The sequence below is a fragment of the Heteronotia binoei genome, chromosome 7 (assembly GCF_032191835.1).
Source record: "Heteronotia binoei isolate CCM8104 ecotype False Entrance Well chromosome 7, APGP_CSIRO_Hbin_v1, whole genome shotgun sequence".
Lineage (NCBI taxonomy): Eukaryota > Metazoa > Chordata > Lepidosauria > Squamata > Gekkonidae > Heteronotia > Heteronotia binoei.
The window spans coordinates 13604592-13614085 of NC_083229.1; positions in this window are offsets into that span (position 1 = coordinate 13604592).

Consider the following 9494-nt stretch of genomic DNA (forward strand, 5'->3'; position numbering starts at 1 on the left):
TAAATTCTTCTCTATGGAAGCGTCAGAATATATGGGGGAAATCATTCGGAATGGGAACTTGTGAATATCAGCACTTTTCTGGGGTTGGGGGGACATATGAACATATGAAGCTGCCTTATACTGAATCAGACCCTCGGTCCATCAAAGTCAGTGTTGATTACTCAGACTGGCAGCGGCTCTCCAGGGTCTCAAGCTGAGGTTTTCCACGCCTATTTGCCTGGACCCTTTTTTTGGAGATGCCGGGGATTGAACCTGGGACCTTCTGCTTCCCAAGCAGATGCTCTACCACTGAGCCACAGTCCCTCCCCAGAATATCCTTCAAGTGAAAATCCAGTACTCCATGTGCATAAAGTGGCTTTCTCTGTATGGATTTGTTGACTTCATCTGTAATTGTGTTCATATTGTTTAGCAAGGGTTTACAGCCCTCCACTTCTACCTTAGATACTATAATTGGTTAGTACTAAGGCGTTTACTTAAGAGGAGGGATGTTCTTGGATTCTAGGACTGTGATTTGAGGCCACACTGGAATGCACCAGAAGCTGATTTGGGCCCCTTCGGTTGCGAGTTAAGAGGACTGTAAAGGTTTTTTGGGTCTGGCCTAGAGGTACCCACAGGGCCGACCCTAGACTGTCTGGCACCCTAGGCAAGGCTAACTGCTGGTGCCCCCCCCCCCCCGCACATGGATAATGTCACCGAGTCACATGAGGGGCACCCAATTTGGCACCCCCAGAAGGCCAGTGCCCTAGGCAGTCACCTAGTTTGCTAGTGGCAGGGCCAGCCTTGTGGATATGACTACTGCACTAAATTTGAGACATATGTGTGTGCAGGCTCCAATTCCGTGCTATACCCTTAAGCATGCCATGGGAATTTACCCAGCTTTAGCCTTAAATGACCCAGCTATTAGGATGCCTTCTAGGCTGCTTCTCGGGTTGCCAAGTCCCCCGCAGCCTCTGGCAAGGGGTTGTTTTTGCACCTATTGTACCAGCATGGCCAATGGGGAGGGACGGTGGCTCAGTGGTAGAGCATCTGCTTGGGAAGCAGAAGGTCCCAGGTTCAATCCCTGGCATCTCCAAAAAAGGGTCCCGGCAAATAGGTGTGAAAAACCTCAGCTGGAGACCCTGGAGAGCCGCTGCCAGTCTGAGAAGACAATACTGACTTTGATGGACCAGGGGTCTGATTCAGTAGAAGGCAGCTTCATATGTTCATATGTTCATATATGGCTGGGGCTGATGGGAGTTGTAGGCAAAAAACAGCTGGAGAGCTGCCGTTGGCCACCCCTGCCGTAGAGTTTTCCCTCCCAAATTGCTAGAGCATCCGGGAAAACCATAGAGTTCTCCCAGAAATGCCTAGAGCTGCCGGTCCGCAACATTGCTGGCTTGATGACATCGCTTCCAGGTGACATCACTGTGCCGGTGATGTCAGGGGAGGTTCCTTCTGCTGGCCCAATGTGGGCTGGTGGGTTGGAATCCTCCAGGGCAGGAGAACCCCCACCCGGGCCAGGGGCTTGGCAGCCTTCATAGCTGCTTCCTTCTCCCCTCCCCAGTCGAGCTGACCTAGTATTCCTTTCCATGCTTTTGATTAACTGTGACAGCTCATAGGCTGTTCTCCCAAGCTTCATATTCCACAACATAAACGGGAACCTACTATAAGTTCAATTACAGGGGATGCTCTTTGTTGTTTATTATTTATTTATTTAATTAGGTTTTTGACTGTCCTTCCTGAGGGCCGGGCTCAGAAAGGTTAACAATAGAATCATAACTGCAAACAATAAAACCAGAATACATAAAGCCAGAATACATAACACAGTCCCCAGAAAAGATTGTGTCAAAATCCTGGTGCTGCTGCTATCTCATGAGGTGGTAGTGGGGGAGTGAAACCGGAAGTGGGAGAGCCGAGATGGAACCGTAGCTGCCCTCAGCCAAATGCCTGGCAGAACATCTCTGCTTTGCAGGCCTTACAGAATGGAAGTAGGTCCTGCAGGGCTTGGATAGAGTTTGACAGAGAGTTGCACCACGTTGCAGCCAGGGCAGAGAAGGCTCTGGCTGAGGACAACCAGATGTCTCATGGGCTGGGGACCATCAGCAGATGTTAGCCATCAAAGTGCAAGGCTCTCTTAGGGGTATGCCAGAAGAGGCAATCCTGAAGATACATGGGTCCCTGGCCGTTGAGGGCCTTAAAGGTTAATACCAACTCCTTAAACCTGATCAGGTACTCCAATGGAAGCCAATGAAGCTCCCGTAGCATGAGAGAGATGTGAGCCATGTGCAGGGTCCCCATGAGAACATGGACCTCTGCATTCTGTATTAGCTGGAGTTTCCAAGTCAGCCACAAGGGTTGGTACAGTGAGTTACAGTAATCCATCTTGGAGGGGACTGTTACATGGATCAGAGCAGGACAAGTAAGGAGCCAGCTGTCTGACTTGGCATAGTTGGTAAAACACCAGCCTGGCAGCATTGGAAACCTAGGCCTCTATTGTCAGTGTGGACATGGACATTGTGAAGGCTCATGCAATACCTCTGAGATCTTTAGATGCATTTAGATTCTTTCATGATTGTCCGGGTTGCAGCTCAGTACATTGTGGGAAACCTTGGTGAAAACAATCCCCTGTCTAGTATGATTTATCCCATCCTTCATTCAAGGAGCTTGAGGTAGGAGTGGAATCCTAGCAGGAGCTCCTTTGCATATTAGGCCATACACACCCCTGATATAGCCAATCCCCCAAGAGCTTACAAGGCTCTTTTTTGTAAGCTCTTGGAAGATTGGCCACATCAGGGGTGTTTGGACGAACATGCAAAGGAGCTCCTGCTAGAATTTTACCCCTGGAGGTAGGTTAGGTAACATGAGGGTGACTGGCCAAAGGGCACCCAGAGTGTTGACTTTACCACATTCTTATTGTCTTTCATGTCCTCATCTGTAAAGTTCTACTGCATCTGAAAGAGGGAAGCAAGAATCAGAAACAGCAAAGGGGTTTTTTTTATTGACTTAAAACCTTGAGGACACGCTATTTTACCTTCGTCTAGCAAGCACCTGTCCTCATTTTGTGCATGTAATTGAGGGTCACACACAGCGAATGCCCCAGCGCTGAAGAAAATGAAGAAGTCCTGGTCTATCTACCCAATGTGCACACCAGACCCCACAAAGCTTTGGGCCATAACTTCTGTGACTTGCTTCTGTTTCTTGTTAATGTTATGGAATTCCAATGTTAAACTCTCCTCACCCCCCATGTATACTGTGAATGGCAGAAGCTGTATGTTGTGTTTGTGCCATATTCAGAAAATACCTGTCCTGAAATCCAGGACAACCCATGGAAGGATGTCCAGTGAAGCAAACGGGACCTTGGATCAAGACACCTGGGTCTGATCCACCAGCCGATGCCAACAGTAATTCTGATTTGACTTCTTGATGGGTCCTCCTTAGATATGTCAGAAGCTGTTCTTGGTCATCTTGGTTGAACCCACTTCTCCCAGCGAGAGAACCTCCGGATGACAGATCTGGTGCCCTCAGCCATGTGGCGATTACTACGGATTGAATGTAGAAATGTTCTTTTTCTATGAACTGTTGTAGACTTCATCTTCACAAATGCTGCCACCGTTGTGTCAAAATTATAGGCAATAATAATCTGATCTGCTGAAGATCGGAAGCTATCAGAACTTGCTGTTTTTTTTTAAAAAAATGTTGGGATTTGTCTTTGTAAAGACCTCGTTGTATAATCCTGTCTTACATCCAAATACATATTACTGTTGTACAAAAACCTTACATGGCAATTGTACAGAACAACACCAACATGTTGGAACATCACCAAGATAGGATTTGATTTGGCCTCCTTTGAAAAGGCTTTTAAAATGTCTCTTTCTATTAGGGATATATAAATACATACATACCTATGTATGTATGTATACAGGGGCGTAGCTAGGGCTTCGGGGGCCTGGGGCGCAATATTTATGTGGGCCCCCCTATGTGTGTGGCGGAGGGGAGGGGAGGGGCTTCCCTGCCTTAAGACGCCGAGCGGCGCGTGGCCCTCCCCACATCCCTCCGCCCCCGCAGCCTGCCTCACGCACTCCCGAAGTTCCTCTTTCTGGCGCACCGCCGCGGACGGGGCCAGGAGCGGCTGAGTCGTCGGTGCCTGGGAGTTGAGGGGGCCGGAGAGCTCCGGGGCGCTGCTGCCGAGCGTGGGGATGCGGCCACTGGGCGCGCAACGCCGCCGCCTCCTCCTCCTGCTCCTGCCGCCGCCTTCTGCTTCCTGCTGCTGCCCGCGGCATGTGGAGCAGCAGGAGAAGCCTCGAGCAGGTGAGGGTCGGACGCCGCTTCCCCCGCCCCGAGCTGGGACTGTGGCCGGAAGGTCTGTGCGACGCTCCGGAGCCCTGCCGGGGAAAGGAGGGACCCCCCTTGGCAATGCGGGGGCCCCCCAGATCCCCCAGACCTGGGGCGATCCGCCCCCCCCGCCCCCTCTCCCTACGCCACTGTATGTATACATACAGAGATATATAGAAATATATTAACCTCATAAATGGCTGTTCAACTCATACGCAATATATATATATATATATATATATATATATATATATATATATATATATATATATATATATATATATATATATATATATATATATATATCTGCGTAGATGGGGGTCTAGCATTTTAGTCTTTTTTTTTTCAGAATCTGATTTTTTTTTAGAAGAATTGAAGATTTATACCCCACCTTTTTCTCTGAATCAGAGATTCAGAGTGGCTTACAATCTCCTTTATCTTCTTCCCCCACAGCAGACACCCTGCAACGTGGGTGGAGCTGAGGGAGTTCTCCCAGAAGCTGCCCTTTGAAGGACAGATCTGCGAGAGCTATGGCTGACCCAAGGCCATTCCAGCAGCTGCAAGTGGAGGAGTGGGGAATCAAACCCGGTTCTCCCAGATAAGAGTCCACACACTTAACCAGTACACCAAACTGGCTCTTTCAAAGGTGTATATGACTTGTTACCAGACTTCCAAATTAATAATTCTTTCAACCCTGTTACATGAAATATGCATAATAATTTGGTAGACATGTTAAACGGGACAATAATACTTGCTCTCTCTAAAACAGGTCCCCAACCCCCAGGCCGTGGACCCGAACCGGTCCATGGCCTGTTAGCAACCAGGCCGTGAGTTGTATAATTGTTTCATTATACATGACAATGTAGTCATATGAAGAAGAAGAAGTAGTAGTAGAAGAAGAAAACATTGGATTTATATCCTGCCCCCCACTCTGAGTTTCAGAGTCTCAGAGCGGCTCACGATCTCCTTTACCTTCCTCCCCCACAACAGTCACCCTGTGAGGTGGGTGGGGCTGAGAGAGCTCTCCCCAGAAGCTACCCTTCCAAGGACAGGTCTTTGACAGCTATGGCTGACCCAAGGCCATTCCAGCAGCTGCAAGTGGAGGAGTGGGAAATCAAACCCGGTTCTCCCAGATCAGAGTCTGCACACTTCACCACCACACCAAACTAATAGAAATAAGTGCACAATTGTATCATCCCGAAACCATCGTGCCCCCCCCCCAGTGGAAAAAAATGTCTTCCACAAAACTGGTCTCTGGTGCCAAAAAGGTCGGGGACCACTGCTCTAAAAGACCCAGATTCGTATATCCTCCCCCCCATAACATAAACAATAGGAAAACACATGTTTATGTAGTATTTTTTAGACACAGCCATACGTTTTATTTGTACGCATCTGTACATCCATGTCAAATAAAAGTAATGTCCAGCGTATACTCTGAAAGTGAAGGCCAGACAAAAAATTGCATCAGCAGACTCCAAACAGGGATATGCAAACATGCCCTTTCCCATTTCTTTTAAATGTTACGTTTTTGTTGTGAAACATCTTTTAGCCCGTTTTTTTGTTTTGTTTTTTTTAACGTTCAGGATCCTTTTATTTCAGAAATCTTGCACAAGTTAATATCCAAAGCCAAAATCGACAGTTTACAAAGAGATTGCTACACGTTAATATAAGATATAAAAAATAATTGGTGCTTATTAATGCCAAACCAATAGAACACTAGAATTAGATGCGCCCTGTCCAAAAATAGCAAGGGCAAAATCATTTAGAAAAGGAGACCGCTTAAGTGTTTTGGTAACAGTCACACGCTCCATCAACGTGAGGTGCAGTTGGCTCCAATTAGCCCAGAGGTGTTGAATTCATTTCTTATGAGGGCCAGATCTGACATAAATGAGACCTTGTTGGACCAGATCATGTCGAGTTAGACCAAGCCATATCAGGCTGGGCCATGTGTATATTTATTCAAGATTAGGTAGCAGAGAATTTTTTTTTTATAAAGAACACAAACACAAATATATATATTTTAAAAACGTAAAACATGCTTAAAATGTTCGCACTTATTGGTCTTAAATAAGTGCGAACCTCGGTGGGGTAGGGCGGGATATAAATCGAATAAAATAAATAAATAATAAATAAATAAAGATGCTTTCTTTGTATTTCTCCCATGGGATCCAGGGAACTGGGCAAAGGAAGCTCTGGCTCTTTCCTTCCTTCCCCAGATGGACCAGGAGGGGGAGGAGCCTCAGCCAATAGAAGGAAGAGAGGCTTGGCTCAGTAGCTCTGCTGTGCAATTGAGAGAGCCTGGCAAAGCAAGCTATGCCTTCCCCCTTCCTCTCCAAGGGAGGAGCCTCAGCCAATGGAGAAAATAGAGGTTCTTCTCTTTAGCTCCTGTGCAATTGAGCAAGCCTTGCAAAGCAAGTTGTTACGCAGAAGGAGCAGGAAATAAAGGTAATCAACCTCCGCAAAACCCACCCTCAAATTGCCAAATACTAATAACAAATAAATACAAATACTAGAAATTTATATTCGGTTGTGCAAAAGCATTCCATAACAAATAAAGAACATAAACCTTCACCCAAAGTCATTTACAGACAAGTCAATGTCCAGGGATTCCAAAGGATGGATGAAGGCAGAAATTCAAACGGTCAAGTCTTTCATGAAGAACAACGCTTCCAGAAGAAATTTCAAATTGAAGAATTTCAAATAGAGAACGATGCTCCAAAGAACTTATCCTTTTGTACAGCAAGGCACATAAGTTTTGGAACGCAACACAGTAGTACTTTGGTCCCACGTTTTGCACTTGCTTCTTTCTACAAGCTTCTAACAAATTCATTACATCTCGATGCTGCTGTAATGAATTTGTTAGAAGCTTTTGCACAACTGGATATAAATTTCTAGTATTTGTATTTATTTGTTATTAGTATTTGGCAATTTGAGGCTGGGTTTTGCGGAGGTTGGTTACCTTTATTTCTGGCTCTATTATCCGTGTTGCTCTTTGGGGGTTCTGCAGAAGGAAGCAAGAGAGAGAGAGAGAAGGTAGCAGATGACAGCCAGTTGCTCGGGGGCCTGATAGGAGCCCTCTGGGGGTCTGACTCAGCCCACAAACTGCGTGTTCGACACCCCTGAATTAGACAGTTGTTTCTTAACATTTTGCCGCAGTGAAACAAAATTTATCCGCATCAGATTCTTCAGATCCAGAGGGATCTGCGCTCCCAAATATCTCCATGAGGTCTTAACCCACTCATAGCTGTAATTGCTCTTCATATAGGCAACCACATCAGATGAAAGGTTAATGGGGTGAATAACAGATTTACAAACATCGATTTTTAGATCTGCTACTGAACCAAACTGCTCCAAAAGAGAGGTGAGCGCAGGCAATGATTTACGTAGCTCTGATAGAAACAGAACCAGCATTCTCTCTCTGAGTTAATCAAATAATATTGGACTGTTGACTAAATATCATCGGATTGAATTATCATCTTTCTTGTTAGTATAAGGAGAGTTTTTCTGTTATGGTGTTGGCATGGTCTTTCTATATAGGGCTTTTTTTTGTCGCAGGAACTCCTTTGCATATTAGGCCACACCCTACTGATGTAGCCAATCCTCCTGGAACTTGCAGTAGGCCTTGTACTAGGAGCCATGTAAGCTCTTGGAGGATTGGCTACATCAAGGGAGTGCAGCCTAATATGCAAAGGAGTTCCTGCTACAAAAAAGGCTCTGTTTCTATACCACGTCCATATCAGAAGTCCTGGAAACTGAGAGACAAACACACTTTTTGAGAGAGAGCCAGTTTGGCGTAGTGGTTAAGTGCATGGATTCTTATCTGGGAGAAACGGGTTTGATTCCCCCATGCCTCCATTTGCAGCTGCTGGAATGGGTCAGCCATAGCTCTCGCAGGGCTGTCCTTGAAAGGGCAGCATCTGGATGAGCTCTCTCAGCCCCACCTTCTTCACAAGGTGTCTGTTGTCACAGAGGAAGGGAAAGGAGATTGTAAGCTGCTCTGAGACTCTGAAAGGCAGGGTGTAAATCCAATTTCTTGTTCTTTGTGGCTCTTGCCCATGTTAGTATTTCTCCAGTTCTCTGGTATGGACAGAATCTGGAGCATGGGTTTCTCCAGTGTGGGCCTAGGCTTTCCACATTGCCTTGGTGGTGTAGGAAGAACTTCTATTGAATCACAATATAAGAAATCCCCTGCATTTCCCTAACCCCAGCCATTCTACATGGGTAAAAGTTACATTATCAAGCTGAATCTAAGATTCAGAATCACTGCTTTTGGAAGGCTCTGTCTCTCTCTCTTTAACCCATTCGTCCCAATGGCCCCAACCCAGCAAGCATTTTAGTTCCGGTTGCATGTATGGCTCAGCTATTCCACACATGCAAACCTGCACTGGAATCTGATAGGTGGCATTAGGCCTTTTTTTGTAGCAGGAACTCCTTTTAGGGCTCCCAAGTTTCCGCCGGGGGTGGGGGATCCCCCATTTTGATGGGCTCCAAACTGCCAGCAGGGAGGAGGCCGCCAGGGGGATTCTTGCCCCGCAAAGAGTCCCGTCGCCATGTGGTGTGTGCAGCACCCAGAAGTGACGCATTATGCCGGGCACATTGAGTGGGACGCTCTAGGAATTTGCTGGAAATTCTATGGTTTCATGCGGGGACTCATAGAGTTTCCCACAAATTGCTGGACCATCCCCACATGAAACCATAGTTTCCAGTGAATTTCTCAAGTGTCCTGTGTGATGTGCCCAGTACGATATGTCACTTCTGGGTGACATCATCGTGCTATGGACACTGTGTGCGCATGAGAAAAATCCCCTGCTGGCAGCTGTGGGAGACTTGGGCTACCCTAACTCCTTTGCATATTAGGCCACACACACATGAGGCACAAATCATCCTGGAGCTTACAATGGGCCCTGTACTAAGAGCCCTGTAAGCTCTTGGAGGACTGGCTACATCAGGGGTGCGTGGCCTAATATGCAAAGGAGTTGTGCTGAAAAAAAAAAAAAACAACCTCCTGGGTGGCCTGGATCCAGAGATCCATCTTCTGTGGATCTAAATCAACGTTGCTGCTCATGAGTCAATCGCGGAACGTGCCGATAAAGAGGGATAAGGTACAGATGAACATTGGTTGTGAAGCCCAGATGCTGAGAGCCCTGCAGGCCCTGCGCAGTGTGAATAATATGTGCCTTTTG